Source organism: Procambarus clarkii, chromosome 14 (genome assembly GCF_040958095.1).
Source record: "Procambarus clarkii isolate CNS0578487 chromosome 14, FALCON_Pclarkii_2.0, whole genome shotgun sequence".
In the NCBI taxonomy this organism is placed as follows: domain Eukaryota; kingdom Metazoa; phylum Arthropoda; class Malacostraca; order Decapoda; family Cambaridae; genus Procambarus; species Procambarus clarkii.
This window is the reverse complement of record NC_091163.1, coordinates 38,628,362-38,645,998: the sequence shown is the minus strand read 5'-3', so window position 1 is coordinate 38,645,998 and position 17,637 is coordinate 38,628,362.

Genomic DNA, 17,637 nt, shown 5'->3' with positions numbered 1-17,637 from the left:
CAAGGCCCGATTTGCCTAATAAGCCAAGTTTTCATGAATTAATGTTTTTTCGTCTACCTAACCTACCTAACCTAACCTAACCTAGCTTTTTTTGGCTACCTAACCTAACCTTACCGATAAATATAGGTTAGGTTAGGTTAGGTAGGGTTGGTTAGGTTCGGTCATATATCTACGTTAATTTTAACTCCAATAAAAAAAAATTGACCTCATACATAGAGAAAAGGGTTGCTTTATCATTTCATAAGAAAAAAAATATAGTAAATATATTAATTCAGGAAAACTTGGCTTATTAGGCAAATCGGGCCTTGAATAGTAGGCTGAGAAGTGAGTTCTGGCTACTAGGTACGACATATATATATATATATATATATATATATATATATATATATATATATATATATATATATATATATATATATATATATATATATATATCTATATATATATATATATATATATATATATATATATATATATATATATATATATATATATATATATATATAAACAATTAATTAATGAAAACTTGGCTTATTAGGCAAATTGGGCGTTGCATAGTAGGCTGAGAAGTGCGTTCTGGCTACTAGGTACGACATATATATATATATATATATATATATGTCGTACCTAGTAGCCAGAACGCACTTCTCAGCCTACTATGCAACGCCCAATTTGCCTAATAAGCCAAGTTTTCATTAATTAATTGTTTTTCAACTACCTAACCTACCTAACCTAACCTAACCTAACTTTTTCGGCTACCTAACCTAACCTAACTTATAAAGATAGGTTAGGTTAGGTTAGGTGGGGTTGGTTAGGTTCGGTCATATATCTACGTTAATTTTAACTCCAATAAAAAAAATTTACCTCATACATAATGAAATGGGTAGCTTTATCATTTCATAAGAAAAAAATTAGAGAAAATATATTAATTCATGAAAACTTGGCTTATTAGGCAAATCGGGCCTTGAATAGTAGGCCGAGTACGACGTTCTGGCTACTAGGTACGACATATATATATATATATATATGTCGTACCTAGTAGCCAGAACTCACTTTTTGGCCTACTATTCAAGGCCCGATTTGCCTAATAAGCCAAGTTTTCATGAATTAATTGTTTTTTGACTACCTAACCTACCTAACCTAACCTAACCTAACTTTTTCGGCTACCTAACCAAACCTAACCTATAAAGATAGGTTAGGTTAGGTTAGGTAGGGTTGGTTAGGTTCGGTCATATATCTACGTTAATTTTAACTCCAATAAAAGAAAATTGACCTCATACATAATGAAATGGGTAGCTTTATCATTTCATAAAAAAAAAATTAGAAAAAATATATTAATTCAGGAAAACTTGGCTTATTAGGCAAATCGGGCCTTGAATAGTAGGCCAAAAAGTGAGTTCTGGCTACTAGGTACGACATATATATATATATATATATATATATATATATATATATATATATATATATAGCCAGAACGCACTTCTCAGCCTACTATGCAAGGCCCGATTTGCCTAATAAGCCAAGTTTTCCTGAATTAATATATTTTCTCTAATATTTTTCTTATGAAATGATAGCTACCCATTTCATTATGTATGAGGTAAATTTTTTTTTAATGGAGTTAAAATTAACGTAGATATATGACCGAACCTAACCAACCCTACCTAACCTAACCTAACCTATCTTTATAGGTTAGGTTGGGTTAGGTAGCCGAAAAAGTTAGGTTAGGTTAAGTTAGGTAGGTTAGGTAGTCGAAAAACAATTAATTCATGAAAACTTGGCTTATTAGGCAAATCGGGCCTTGCATAGTAGGCTGAGAAGTGCGTTCTGGCTACTAGGTACGACATATATATATATACACATATACATACATGCATTCATACATACATACACAGAGAGAGTATATATATATATATATATATATATACATATATATATATATATATATATATATATATATATATATATATATATTTATATATATATATATATATATATATATATATATATATATATAAACAGTAAACTGTAATGTATAATACTTAAATGTTGTACTCAGTTCCTAATAAAATGAGGGAGTAGAAGGTGATACAAATTATAGAGAATTTACTATAGATTACTGTATATAATTTAACCACTTCACTGTTATGCCTTAAAATATGACACTCCTATGGTGTGCCAAAAATAAATTCTTTTCAAAAAATGATTTTCTCTTATATAGTTAAAATGCAGTCGCTGATCACGGGGAATAAAAAAAATTGTATGTGACATAATTTAGCCGTGATGGTGCTGGGAAGTGGAGCTTATTATGTGTGCTGAGCGATGAAGCGCTCAAGGTGACTAGGCCCCGCCACGCCGTGGGGCGGGCAGTTGCTGCGAATGTAATATTTCACAATTATTTTGATGATTCTGATTCGTTTCTTCTCTGGTTTTTGCTGTAATATTATTCAAAAGTGTGTAATTTGTGGAATTTATATAGTTCAATGTATGGAACATTGCTATGCTCAAAATTATTGGGCTCATATATGTGACATATATTTTATATTCTACAAACAATCAAACTGTTTCTGGGTTTCTGGAGCTTTACCAGGCTGATATGCTAATGTCAGACTTTGGCATCAGTCATGTGTATGGAGTTCTAAGGCCTACCGGGGACCACGGCCAGAACCTGGCCCCCTCAGAGAGGCAAGGGAAGCAATGGCCTATAGAAACCCCCGTGTGGTTGGAAGCATTCTATGTCTGCCATCGACTGGGTCAAGCATCCAGAAAGGTAAGCATTCCAAAGCAAACCCTTATTCTGGTGAAAATTGCTACCTAAAGCCGAACTAGTGGATAGAACTCCTCAACAGAAAACAAGCAAACTAGTATGATGTCACATGTCACCGCGCCGCTGCCTGTGCAGCTCCCCCCTCCCCGGGAGGGGGAAGGGGGAGCCCCAGACCTCCCACACCGGCTATTCACCCATCAGTTCTTCGACTGATGCTATAGGCACCGGTTATGTGCTCCGGCTCCAGTGGTTGTTTCAGCACTGTACCTAGAGTGTGGTGTCTGTTTTCTAGGCGGTGTGTGAGCTGGGAGTGATTCTCCAGTACTCGGGCTGCATGCGCCTAGGGTTCCCTTCCCTAGGTGCCCTGTAAGTACTGCCCTTGGGGCTTGGGGACACCTTCCACAAGTTCCTTCGGTCCTGCCCCTGCTAGGCCGTTTACTGCTTGGTTTTCGGCCGCTCTTTGTGTGCTCGGGTGTTCTGTCTCCCTTGTTCGCCTTAGAGTAAGGGGCAGTTTTGCACTGGTGGAGCGCAGGGTACTGCGCAGCTTGTCTTTACCAATCATGGCGGCTGGCTCTGTTCCGCTTGGGTACGCTGTCCTCTTGCAGGGTTTTCTTTTTCTTTTTGTTTATCTACCTGGTGGGGGGTCTGCCTTCGTTCTTGCCCCTTGTGTCCCTTGTGTTCTGAGTATTTTCTGGTGGTACCCCCTGCTAGGTCCCCGTGAGTGTACTCATCCTGGGGGTTCAGCTCTTAGAAAGTTGTTTGGTAGCTTTGGGTGCCGGTTAGCAGTACCCTGCCTTGGATTACCTGAGCGCGAGTCCTCTTATAGTAAATGCTCGGGACCCTGGGAAACCCCTGGGGGCGCGTGGGTCCGATGGATGTGACCCCAGAGTCCCCCCCTCGCTTCCAGCGAGTTTGAGGGTTGCTCTCACCCTTTGTTTCTGGGTGACTCTGCTTTGCCTCCGTCTGCTGCCTGTGGGGTCGGTGACACCTTCGACCCGGAGTCCTGCGAGTTTGGTTGCTCGTTGTGGCTCGGTTACCCAGTTGTGCTGACTAAGCGGGTGCGGGCAGTAGGGGCGTTGCACTTTGAGCCTTAGTGGTGGCAACGCTCTCGTGGTTTACTCCCTGGGAGCCCCGGGGCTGCCCCGTTTTGGTTTGTGTTCGGACTTGGGGGTGTTGGCTGCTTCTGTTCCTTCCACGCCCCCTTGTCTTTCCCCTGGATCCCCCTTCCTGCGTGCATCCGGTCTGTAGGTTCGGAGCGGGGTTTGATGGTGTTGAGACTCGGGCAGTCTCAGGGAATTCCCCTTCCGGGGTAGTGACGGGGGCATTTGAGCCTGTTCCTCCAGCCGTGTTGTAAGAGTCTGCCAGTGGGCTCCCTTCCTTAGTGTTTTCGCGGCTGCCCCGGTTTTCTGGTACGGCCGGGGCTTTGGGGGGACTGCTCGGCCCCGGGGCCTGTCGTGTAGGTTCCCAGGGCTGGGGAGGGGCTGACTTGGGGGGCCTTGGCCCCGTAGGACCCTGTGGTTTTTTTTTTATCCCCCTCTAGTCGGGGCTTGTGGTTACGCGGAGTGGGGTCTTCCCTCCCCACTCGCCGTTCGTGCTGTCGAGCGTCGGCCCCTCCCCGGGCTCGGTTCTTTGGCCTTTGAGTCGGTTGGTTCCGTCCTGTGGGTGGATGTTTCCTCCCACCCTTTTTTGGGACGGTGTTTTCGTCATGTTTCCCCGTCCTTGGGGTTCTACGTGACTTCTGGTTTCGGGTGCGCCTGCACCTTTGTGTGCCTTCGGGACTAGTGTTGGCTTCTGTGTTCTCGAGAGTTCGGGAAGGTTTTCACTACTTCCCGCATTATTGGAACGTCTGTCGGCTCCTCGTCCTTGTCGCCATTTTGGGCTACTTGTAGCCCGGTTGGGCTGCTTGTGGCTTGTGGCCCAGTTTGGGCTACTTGTGGCCCAGTTGGGCTACTTGTGGCCCGGTTGGGCTGCTTGTGGGCCGGTTGGGCTGCTTGTGGGCTGGTTGGGCTGCTAGTGGGCTGGTTGGGGTACTTATAGCCCTGTTGGGCTACTTGTAGCCTTGTTGGGCTGCTTGTGGCCCGGTTGGGTACCTTTTTGGGCTCTGTCTTCGCTTCGTTGGCTGGTTTTATTGTTCCTGCTTCCTCTTTTGGCTACTTTTCTAGTGCAGTAGTCCTGGTTGGCGCCTTCCCGCAGAGTGGGTTGTGCGGTTCGGCCAGCGTGTCATGCGCATGCGCCGTGGAGTTTGTTCTGGTCTGGGCAGTGTGTTTCAGTGCTGGTGTTTGCGCCCTTTTTGCTCAAGTGCTTCGCCTCTCGCTCTTCTCCCTTGCTGCTGTATGTGCCCCTTCGCTCCGGGGGTGTCCTGGTTTCCAGTTGTGGGGAGGATGGCGAAGTTTTCCCTGTGTCATGGGTGTGGGCCGCCTCCTTCACCTCTACCCTGCTCTCCTGCGGGTCCTGCCGGGTCCGGCTCTGGCGTCTTCACCTGGCGGTGCTCCCAGGTTCTTCTGGGCACGGTTGAGTCGTGTCACGTTCGTGCCACCGTTCGCCAGGTGAGTTTTTGCGGTCTGGCGTCTTTTGGCTGGGCGCTGGATGCAGTGTTGTTATATACCTGTCTTTATTTAGGTATATTTTTGTACGACTGAGACCATTCGCACACCAGTGACTGTCCATTTTTCAACCCTTCCTGTCCCACTCATGTGCATGTCCAGCCCATGCTGGAGTCATTCAAAGGACCCACCTTTTTTGTGTTATAAGGTGTGGGGGTTGTGGTGTTGGTTCTGTACTCATCTGGTAAGGCTCTTGGCTGTGCTTGCAGGGTTTGAGCTCTGGCTCTTGGGTCCCGCCTATCTGGTAGAACTTGCGGGATAGTACCAATGGAGTGCAGTGGTGCTATAGGCACAATTGGGGAACACTGTGTAACCATCAGAGGTCTGCGGTTGTTACACGACCTACTTGCGAGCATACGCCTTATTGCTGGTACGTCCGTGGACTTCCGGGGCACACTAGCCTGTTTTCGAATAGAAGTTCCGGCCCATCCTGGTTGTGGGGGGTATGTGGGCCTGCGGGCTGCTCCAAGCAGCTGCCTGGTGGGCCACCCTCTGGCCGGTCTAGCCTGGCCTCGGGCCGGGCTTGGGGTGTATATGAGCTCCCAGTACCCTATCCAGCAGGTATCGAGCGGGGTTTCTCCGCCGTTGGTCGCCTGGTGTGCAGGTTTCTGGGCCTGCTGGGTTCTGTCGTGTCTCCGTTGGCCCTGTCTGGGGTCTGCCTGCTCCGTTCTCTGCCTTTGCAGAAGAGAGTTGCTATTTACATGTTGCATGTTGCGGTGGTGCCTGTTGCTGCTACTGCACGTGTGCATTGGTACCGTGTTTCACGGTGGCGTTTCCTTGTTCCTGTGTCCAGTTGTGGTGTGGCACTTTACTGCTGTTTTGTGCCTAGAGTTTGCGTATGGGGGTTTGCTTGTTGTTTTTTGTGGTCTTCGGGTCCCTGGTTTGGCCCTCTCATGTGCGTGGGTTTTTTCTGTCCCTGCCTGATTGTCCACCCCTGGTTGTTTTCCTGGGGTTTTTGTGCTTCTGCTTTTTCATCCTGCCTCTCCCCAGTCGTTTTCCTGGCATCTCATTTGGTCGGTTTTGCCTGCACTTGCTGCTATGTTGGGGGCGTGGGCGGTTTCCACCGCTTCATTTCCTTGTGCGTTCCCTTGTTTCCTCCTCTGCCGCAGGGGTGTTCTGTGTGTGTTCCTTGGCTTCTTGGGCATTTTTCAGCCTGTGTCCTGTGGTGTGCTTTTTATCTCGGTCTGTTGCAGTTGCTCGTACCCTTTGGTTCAGGTACTGTTTCTGGCGGCAACCCTTCCGCCTTCTTTGGTTTCCTGGCTTACCCTGCCGGTTGGTTTTTCGGGGTCTTGCGATGTCTTGCGTCGGACCTGTCGTTTCTGAACTCCTGGCGGGCTTGCTTGCTTTGGAGTTTTTCTGTTCGGCAGACGTTCCATCTTCTTGTGCTGCCTGGTTTTCGGTGGTCGCGCCCGAGATCTTCCCGCGGCTCCACCTTTTCCAGGGCTCGGAGGGGCCTTGTCGGGGCTGCTTACATTCTGTCTCGCGGTCTCGCCTCCGGTTGGTGGTCGGGTGGCTTCGTGGTAGGTATCCCACCTGCGTATTTCTCTTGGCGGCAGTATGGGGTATTTTGGCGGTCCTTCCTTTTCCTGTCCCTTCTTAGGTGGTTACTCTTGTTAGCGTCGGCTTGGTTTTCTGGTGGGGGTTGGGGGCCGTCGTCTTTCTACTGTCGCCTCTTTTCGTGCGGCGCTGGCAGAGCCGCTTCAGCTTGCTTTCGGTCTTAGTGTTGCTTCTGCACCGTTAGTAAGCTGTCTCATGCATCGTTTCACCTCCGGCCTGTTCGTGCGCCGCTTGCACCATCCTGGTCTCTGGTCAGCGTGCTCTGTCTTCTCCTCGGTTGGTAGTGCCCCTTCGGTTCCAGTTTGTTTTTCGTCGGGTCGTTTTTCCTTATGGCATTTGCCTCTGGGGGTCGGGTCGCTGAGTTTTCTTGCTCCTTCGGTTTTAGCGTTTTGGTTGTTCGGTGGCAGCAGTCTCCATCTTTTCTGGCGCGGGGTGAGGCTGCTGCATTCTGGAGGGGTCCAGGGTTTGTTGGTGCTTCGTTGGTCAGGCCGGGGGAGTGTCGTGTTTTGTGTTCAGTGGCTGCCCTTTGCTGTTGTTTGCCTGCCACGGCATCTGTGTCCGGAGCGCGTTTTGCGTTGATCCGGTTCTGTTCTTCCCAGTTCGCGGGTGATGTTGTCCTGGGTTGTCAGCCGTGTTCTTGCAGCTAAGCTGCCTGTGTTCTTCCCTTATGCCCGTGGCGTTTGTGGCTTTGCTGCTCTCGCTGCCGTCTGGGCGACGTGTTCTTCAGGTCTTTCGGGCATGGATTTTTGGTGTTCATACGAGGTCCTTGCTGCTCGTTGTTCTCGTGTTGTTCCAGGGACTTTTCGAGACTGTGGCGCCTTGGGTTGGCGTTTGCTGCCGGTTGTCTCACTTCTGTGGGGGGGGGGGGGGGGGGGGTGCGTGGTGTCCGCCTCCCGGTTCCGTCCCTTTGACCTTCCTCTGTGGGTAGTTAGCTCCGGGGAGCCGATGGGGCTCCCCCCCCAGAAAACCAGCGTTGAATGTAATGAAACGCCATTTTCTGGGTGAAACCCAGAGGCTCCCCGGCAACCCTCCCTCCCTCCGGTCGGCGGTTTTTCGCGTGTTTTGACATCCAGCCTCAAGAACTGAGGTGTGGGTAGCCGGCGTGGAGGGTCTGGGGCTCCCCCTTCCCCCTCCCGGGGAGGGGGCAGCTGCGCAGACAGTGGCGCGGTGACGTCATACTAGTTTGCTTGTTTTCTGTTGAGGAGTTCTATCCACTAGTTCGGCTTTAGGTAGCAATTTTCACCAGAATAGGGGTTTGTTTTGGAATGCTTACCTTTCTGGATGCTTGACCCGGTCGATGGCAGACATAGAATGCTTCCAACCACACGGGGGTTTCTATAGGTCATTGCTCCCCTTGCCTCTCTGAGGGGGCCAGGTTCTGGCCGTGGTCCCTGGTAGGCCTTAGAACTCCATACACATGACTGATGCCAAAGTCTAACATTAGCATATCAGCCTGGTAAAGCTCCAGGGAGCCTCCGGGTCTCACCCAGAAAATGGCTTTTCATTACATTCAACGCTGGTTTTTTGCTGTTATTACACTATATATACACACACATTGTATATATCCATCTATATATGTGTTAACCATAATGAACCACTAAGTTGGTATGGTGAGCCCAAAACACAAGAGTGCGCTGCAACACATAGCCAGCACTTCCTCACTCGCCAACTTTCCACCTCCCATCGTACTGTTATTGTTTTTTCTGATCAGGGAGAAAAAAGACACCTACAGTATGGGGGCTTTTTTATTAAGTAGTAGAATACAAGTAAGTAATTTCTGCAGAACATGTAAATGAGGCAGCTATAAGTGGGTACTTGACAAATGCATAACATAGACGTGGATAACTCTTAAGTACACTAAATCAACTTAATATGAACACCCGTAGTAACATTAATAAAGTATGCTTATAGCCAAGTAACAAGATCAATCAAAATCTGCAGAACACCGAATAGCTTATTGTCTAGGAGTAGAAGAGTATAACATAATTGAAATAGGCAATCAGGACATTTAGAGTAAATGTAATGGGAATAAACAATGTAACATTTAATAATGAAGCCTGGCCAAGAGACCAGATAAGACATAATGCTAAACTCTAGTTAATACGTAAATTAACCAGTACGTGCGGAAATTACATAGAGACTGGGAAGTGCCTCATGTTAAATTAGAGAAGAAATTAACCCAGGCCATGAGGCTGTGCCGCCAAGGATTAAGGATATAAGAATTTCCGGACTAAAGGTAAAGCTTACTAGTACTTAGAATGCATGTAAAGTGTGCGGCAAATTTAAATTTGACGTCCTACAAGGGAGCTCTTGACAAAGTAAGTAGCTGCGGACAGCGGAACACTTGGGGACCGGCGCTGCACCCCCACTCCGCAGGCCAACAGGTGCATGTTTACCTAGATTTACCTGAGGGCCACTAATACTAGTACAGTATACTCGCTCAATAACACAGAAATCACATTAGTATATCATCTGAGAAAATCCACAGGACTGAAGGTGGGCACGAACCTACGACTTCGGCATTGCCTATCGCGGGCATACTAGTAGCCTCAACGAGGACAGGAAGCCGCCGGCTTGTCAAAGGTGTTACGGTGCCCTCTCCTATTTCTTTCCTTTGCCGGCTTAAAGAGTCATATCAGCTCTCCCTACTGATTCTCTGAGGTTCAGGGAGTCCAATGATATATGTGGCGACCAGACTGGCTGCCAGTTAAGGGAAGGAAGCTACATTATAAGGTGTAAATAAAGGGAAATTGGCGCCCTGTTATAAAATGAAAGAGTATCCCCTAAGGCAGATATGACCTTTTGGAAGGGACACTAGCCGATCGCGGATTGGCCGACTTAGGTCGCGGGCGACCAATCAGAGCCCGCCATGACGTCACCGAGTGCCCCGGGCGGCGCCAACGTCAGAGTTGATCCGACCTTGGAAGCGACAGGACGCGCCTCGGTCTGCTCTCAAGGATTAGAGGCTCTACAAGCTTTATTCAGTGGATTAAGCTTGCCATCGCAGCCCACCATAAGTTATTGGAGACCCTGCGCTTCTGGGAAGCAAAAAGGAACCAAGTTCATTGAGCAGAGAAGTGCCAAACTTGGAAAATAGTCGGCGACAACGCTGGGGCGGCGCCGCTGGACGTTGAGGTCTGGAAGGTGCGGCAGGCAGGCCTAGCTGTGACTGGGTCACATCCACTGAGGGTTTTGGAGGGACGACACCGTGCCTAGGACAAGGAGCAACGCCTTGTGGAAGGGGCGAGTGTGGGAAAAAATAGTGATTAGCTCAGCGCCCATCGATGAACCAGGATTGGGGCAGCTGAATCTCAGGGATTGGAACGGTGACGACGCGAAGGCTCCACGACACCTGAGGACCTGTGGGACGTTCCTGGATCGTCGAAGATCGACTCAGGAAGCGTGGGAACCTCACACCATCGAGGGACAGGCGTCGTGAGCCAGGAATGTAAGGTAGATCATTTTCCCTCCCATTACCCCTTGTGTGAGTAGGCTAGATAGGCCACAATAGTTACTTATGTATGTGGCAGCAGGACTTTAATGCTTTAGTAGTATACTAGGCTGCAAGGCAGCTTGTGTCCAGGACTGTCAGAGGGGACAGTGTGTATGGATGGCAGGACAGTGAAGGAGAGGCGCCGACGTGGTGAAGAGGCCCTCCTGTGAGAGAGTGTGGGACTCCTGTCTTTCTGCCCAGTTGAAGGAGTGTTGGAGGTCGTGGAAGAAGAGGCTGACGATCTCCAGACTTATTATTCTTATTTCCATATTCATGTATTACTTGTGATTGTGTGTGTGTTCATGTAATTTGCATCAGTAAATTCACACTTTTATCATTGTGTTTGAGTGTGCCTCCATTTATAACATTTCTCTATGAGCATACACGAAGGTTATCATAGTACCACCTAGGGAACACTACGTTCTCTATAGCAGTTCTTATTGCCTGGAGAGTGGTAAAGACAGCACAGACTTACATAAAAATGTACCCTTAGCCATCCGATCAGTATCGGTGCCTGAATGGTGGCAACTATTAACGTAGTGGCTAGAGAGAGGTAAAGCCACACAGACCTTCCTGGGAGAGTACCTTGGGCCAACAGTCTAGTAGCAGATCTATGGGAGTAGCAATCTTCTGGCTACAAACAATATATAATACACCCACTGAACTGCATTGCTGGGGTGCAGATATAATAACCCAGCTGGCGACCTTGCTAAGAAGAAGATAGAGAAGACAGGCGGGAAAGGAGTTCCTGCAACCTTTTTTGTCTGGCAGGCAAGACTCAGGGAGGTTATGGTTATAAGGTAAGCCTGAGTCTTCCTTCACTCCCCCACGGGTCTAGGCCGGAACTGTTAACAGCAGTTTCCCTGTGTTTGACTGAAGGGCTTCCAGGGTGAATCAGTGGCACCCCTTTTGTGGTGGAAGCAAAGACCTGCGGAGGTGGGCATTGTTGGTCCTCTCTTGTGTGACCAAAGAGACTCCGGTGAATCCCGGGAGTCGGAGGGGCTGAGTATTTGGGCCTTTTGAGCCCCTAGCAGCCGAGTGTTAGCAGAGCCCCGGCCCACCCACCTCCACGTGACAAAGGTCTCCCCATTTGCCCCGATGATTTTTCCCAGTTGAATTTTAAAATTTAAGAAAGTGTGTGTGAGAAGGTAGATTACCAACTAGCTTTTAAACTGTGTGTTGGAGTGCATGTCGTCAGTTTGTACTCGAACCCGAGTGCACAAGAGTACACTTAAACTAGATAATGTAATCTTGAAGCTAGTCTTTTCTTGTTGGGTGTGTAACGTACGATAATGTTACAGTGTTGAGTAGAGTAGATACACAGTGTTTAGGGGGGTTCATAATTATTTAGTAGTCCTGGCTACAGCAGTGTCGTAAACGTTGAGACGGAGCTTGGAGCAGAGCAGAGAGCTGAGTGAGGCCGGAGTCGCGGAGCTCTATGTGGGAGAGCGTGGCGACTCGATGGGGAATCGTAAGTGTCTAAGCTTGATGGGGATCGAAAGCGTTGTAGTTCGATGCGGTCGTAGTCTGCTGTCTGCTCTGTGTGTAAGCTGTAGCGTCTTGGAGTTGATTAGAACTGCATACGCCGAGTGCTACATTCTTGACTGTGGAAATTGTACTCCTGGTTATTCACAATTCGCTTGCTTATATTCGGTGACTACAGTACTTCAGCTTCCTCCCTCAGGATGGAAAGAATGTTACCTGTAAATAGGGATAGGACTATAGCTTGTGGAATTAGTGCTAATTAGTTACACCATTAAGCTAATGAGAGGCTGTAGTGAGTATATTGCTTGTACTCGCTACAGGTACAGACCCTGCAGGGCTGTTTAGTAAGACATCTACGGAGGCCGCCGTAGCCTTCCTGTGCAAGGAGTTACAGCCATTAGCATCGTATTAACATTACGTTGTATGGAGACAGAGGGAGAGAAGCAAGAGGTACTTGTGGTCGAGGAGTTAATTAGTTTAGTTCATTTATTATGCACCCCATACCCATCCTGTGGGCGGTAGTGGAAAAGGGTTACAGAGGCATATATAATGGGCTCAAAGATTGAACCCCTTTGGTCGTGTAACACACACACAGCACTGCTCCTGTGCCAGGTAAGTCCACTACGGGCTCACCATAGCCCGTGCTACTTGCCCCGCTCCTGTGCCAGGTAAGTTACGGGCTCACCATAGCCCGTGCTACTTGGAACTTGTTCCGAGTAGCTGAATCTATAACAACAACAACTGAACCCCACAATTCATTTAGCTAAGCAAGTTACAGTCTTGATGAACTAGTTACAAAATACAATACACATCGTCACATCATTAATTAATTAATTTGTTATTGGGCTCGAGACCGACCACAAATACAGTTTCTAAATTAAGCAACTGACATATGTGGAGAGCTGGTTGATACCTGGTTGATACCTGGTTGATGGGGTTCTGGGAGTTCTTCTACTCCCCAAGCCCGGCCCGAAGCCAGGCTCGACTTGTGAGAGTTTGGTCCACCAGGCTGTTGCTTGGAGCGGCCCGCAGGCCCACATACCCACCACAGCCCGGTTGGTCCGGCACTCCTTGGAGGAATAAATCTAGTTTCCTCTTGAAAATGTCCACGGTTGTTCCGGCAATATTTCTTATGCTCGCTGGGAGGACGTTGAACAACCGCGGACCTCTGATGTTTATACAGTGTTCTCTGATTGTGCCTATGGCACCTCTGCTCTTCACTGGTTCTATTCTACATTTTCTTCCATGTCGTTCACTCCAGTACGTTGTTATTTTACTGTGTAGATTTGGTACTTGGCCCTCCAGGATCTTCCAGGTGTATATTATTTGATATCTCTCTCGTCTTCTTTCTAGTGAGTACATTTGGAGGGCTTTGAGACGATCCCAATAATTTAGGCGCTTTATTGCGTCTATGCGTGCCGTATATGTTCTCTGTATTCCCTCTATTTCAGCAATCTCTCCTGCTCTGAAGGGGGAAGTGAGTACTGAGCAGTACTCAAGACGGGACAACACAAGTGACTTGAAGAGTACAACCATTGTGATGGGATCCCTGGATTTGAAAGTTCTCGTAATCCATCCTATCATTTTTCTGGCTGTCGCAATATTTGCTTGGTTATGCTCCTTAAACGTTAGGTCGTCAGACATTATTATTCCCAAATCCTTTACATGCTGTTTTCCTACTATGGGTACATTTGATTGTGTTTTGTACTCTGTATTATGTTTAAGGTCCTCATTTTTACCGTACCTGAGTACCTAGAATTTATCACTGTTAAACATCATGTTATTTTCTGATGCCCAGTCGAAAACTTTATTAATATCAGCTTGAAGTTTTTCAATGTCCTCAGCCGAGGTAATTTTCATACTGATTTTTGTGTCATCTGCAAAGGATGATACGAAGCTGTGACTTGTATTTTTGTCTATATCTGATATGAGAATAAGGAAAAGCAGCGGTGCAAGGACTGTACCCTGAGGTACAGAGCTTTTTTTTCACTGCACTTGGACTAGATTTTATATGGTTGACAGTTACTCGCTAAGTCCTGTTTGACAAAAAACTGAGTATCCAGCGTCCTACTTTACCGGTTATTCCCATTGACTTCATTTTGTGTGCTATCACGCCATGGTCACATTTATCGAAAGCCTTTGCGAAGTCCGTGTATATCACATCAGCATTCCGTTTCTCTTCTAATGCCTCAGTGACTTTGTCGTAGTGCTCAAGTAGCTGTGAGAGGCACGATCTTCCCGCTCGAAATCCATGTTGGCCTGGGTTGTGAAGGTCATTGGTCTCCATGAAATTGGTGACTTGACTCCTAATCACTCTCTCAAATACTTTTATGATGTGCGATGTTAGTGCAACTGGTCTATAATTTTTTGCCAATGCTTTGCTCCCTCCCTTGTGTAGAGGGGCTATGTCTGCTACTTTAAGTGCATCTGGTATCTCCCCCGTGTCCAAGCTCTTCCTCCACACTCCACTTGCTTTCGCAGCTGGCGGGCAAAAATCGGGCGATTTTCGCCGCTACCGGCCAAAAACCGTGCGATTTTCGCAGCTGACTGGCAAAAATCGCGCGATTTTCGCCGCTACCGGCCAAAAATCGCGCGAGTTTTGGCCGCTAGCGGCGAAATTCGCACGATTTTTGGCCGCTTGCGGCGAAAATCACGCAAATTTTGCCCGCTAGCGGCGAAAATACCCCCTTTTTTGGCCGCTAGCGGCGAAAATCGACCGATTTTTGGCCGCTAGCGGCGAAAATCACCCGATTTTTGGCCGTCAGCGCCGAAAATACCCCCTTTTTTGGCCGCTAGCGGCGAAAATCGCGCAATTTTTGGCCTTTACCTGCGAAAATAGCGCGATTTTTGGCCGCTAGCGGCGAAAATCGCGCGATTTTTGGCCGATAGCAGCGAAAATCGCGCGGTTTTTGGCCGCTAGCATTGAAAATCGCACGGTAGCAAGCAAAAATCGCGTGACTTTCGCCGCTAGCGGCCAAAAATCGGTCGATTTTCGCAGCTGGCGGTCAAAAATTGCGCGATTTTCGCCGCTAGCGGCCAAAAACCGTGCGATTTTTGCTGATAGCGGGAAAAAACAGTGCGATTTTCGCCGGTAGCGGGCAAAAATCGCGTGATTTTCGCCGCTAGCGGCCAAAAATCGGTCGACTTTCGCAGCTGGCGGGCAAAAATCGGGCGATTTTCGCCGCTAGCGGCCAAAAACCGTGCAATTTTTGCTGATAGCGGCCAAAAACCGTGCGATTTTCGCCGGTAGCGGGCAAAAATCGAGTTATTTTCGCCGCAGCTAGCGGGCAAAAATCGCGCGATTTTCGCCGCTAGCGGCCAAAAACCATGCGATTTTCGCAGCTGGCGGGCAAAAATCGCCCGATTTTTACCGCTACCGGCCAAAATCGCTTAATTTTCGCCGCTAGTGGCCAAAAATTGCGCGATTTTCGCAGCTGGCGGGCAAAAATCGCGCGATTTTTGCCGCTACCGGCCAAAATCGCGCAATTTTCGCCGCTAGTGGCCAAAAACTGCGCGATTTTCGCCGCTAGCGGCCAAAAATCGCCTGATTTTTGCACTCCAGCGGCGAAATTCGCTCGATTTTTTCCGCTACCGGCGAAAATCGCGCGTTTTTGGCCGGTAGCGGAGAAAATCGCACTGTTTTTGTCCGCTAGCAGCGAAAACCGCGCGTTTTTTTGCCGCTAGCGGCGAATACCGCGCGATTTTTGGCCGGTAGCGGCGAAAATCGCCCGATTTTTGCCCTCCAGCGGCGAAATTCGCCCGATTTTTGCCCTACAGCTGCGAAATTCACCCGATTTTTTCCCGCTACCGGCGAAAATCGCGCGTTTTTTGGCCGCTAGCGGCGAAAATCGCACGGTTTTTGGCCGATAACAGCGAAAATCGCGCGGTTTTTGGCCGCTAGCAGCGAAAATCGCGCGATTTTCACCGGTAGTGGGCAAAAATCGAGCGAGTTTCGCCGCTGGAGGGCATGATTTTTGGCCGCTAGCGGCGAAAATCGCGCGATTTTTGGCCGGTAGCGGCGAAATTTGCACGATTTTTGGCCGCTAGCGGCGAAAATCGCGCTATTTTTGGCCTTTACTTGCGAAAATCGCGCTATTTTTGGCCTTTACTTGCGAAAATCGCGCGGTTTTTGGCCGCTAGCAGCAAAAATCACCCGATTTTTGCCCTCCAGCGGCGAAATTCGCCCGATTTTTGCCCGCTACCGGCGAAAATCGCGCGATTTTTGGCCGCTAGCGGCGAAAATCGCACGGTTTTTGGCCGATAGCAGCGAAAATCGCGCGGTTTTTGGCCGCTAGCAGCGAAAATCGCGCGGTTTTTGGCCTCTAGCGGCGAAATACGCCCGATTTTGGCCCTCCAGCGGCGAAATTCGCCCGATTTTCGCCGCTAGCGGCCAAAAATCGGTCGATTTTCGCAGCTGGCGGGCAAAAATCGCGCGATTTTCGCCGGTAGCGGCCAAAAACCATGCGATTTTCACAGCTGGCGGGCAAAAATCGCGCGATTTTTGCCGCTACCGGCCAAAATCGCGCAATTTTCGCCGCTAGCCGCCGAAAACTGCGCGATTTTTGCCGCTATCGGCCAAAAATCGCCTGATTTTTGCCCTCCAGCGGCGAAATTCGCTCGATTTTTTCCGCTACCGGCGAAAATCGCGCGTTTTTTGGCCAGTAGTGGCGAATATCGCATGCTTTTTGGCCGCTAGCAGCGAAAACCGCGCGGTTTTTTGCCAGTAGCGGCAAAAATCGCGCGATTTTTGCTGCTAGCGGCGAAAATCGCCCGATTTTTTCCCTCCAGCGGCGAAATTCGCCCGATTTTTGCCCTCAAGCGGCGAAATTCACCCGATTTTTGCCCGCTACCGGCGAAAATCGCGCGATTTTTGGCCGCTAGCAGCGAAAATCGCACGGTTTTTGGCCGCTAGTAGCGAAAATCGCACGGTTTTTGGCCGCTAGCAGCGAAATACGCCCAATTTTTGCCCTCCAGCGGCAAAATTCGCCAGATTTTTGCCCGTTACCGGCGAAAATTGCGCAATTTTTGGCCGCTAGCGGCGAAAATCGCACTGTTTTTGGCCGCTAGCAGCGAAAATCGCGCGGTTTTTGGCCGCTAGTAGCGAAAATCGCGCGGTTTTTGGCCGCTAGCAGCGAAAATCGCGCGATTTTCGCCGCAGCTAGCGGGCAAAAATCGCGCGATTTTTGCCGCTACCGGCCAAAATCGCTTAATTTTCGCCGCTAGTGGCCAAAAATTGCGCGATTTTCGCCGCTAGCGGCCAAAAATCGCCTGATTTTTGCACTCCAGCGGCGAAATTCGCTCGATTTTTTCCGCTACCGGCGAAAATCGCGCGTTTTTGGCCGGTAGCGGAGAAAATCGCACTGTTTTTGTCCGCTAGCAGCGAAAACCGCGCGGTTTTTTGCCGCTAGCGGCGAAAACCGCGCGATTTTTGCCCTCCAGCGGCGAAATTCGCCCGATTTTTGCCCTACAGCTGCGAAATTCACCCGATTTTTTCCCGCTACCGGCAAAAATCGCGCGTTTTTTGGCCGCTAGCGGCGAAAATCGCACGGTTTTTGGCCGCTAGCCGCGAAAATCGCGCGGTTTTCGCCGCTAGCGGCCAAAAACCGTGCGATTTTCGCCGGTAGCGGGCAAAAATTGCGTGATTTTCGCCGCTAGCGGCCAAAAATCGGTCGATTTTCGCAGATGACTGGCAAAAATCGCGCGATTTTCGCCGCTACCGGCCAAAAATCGCGCGA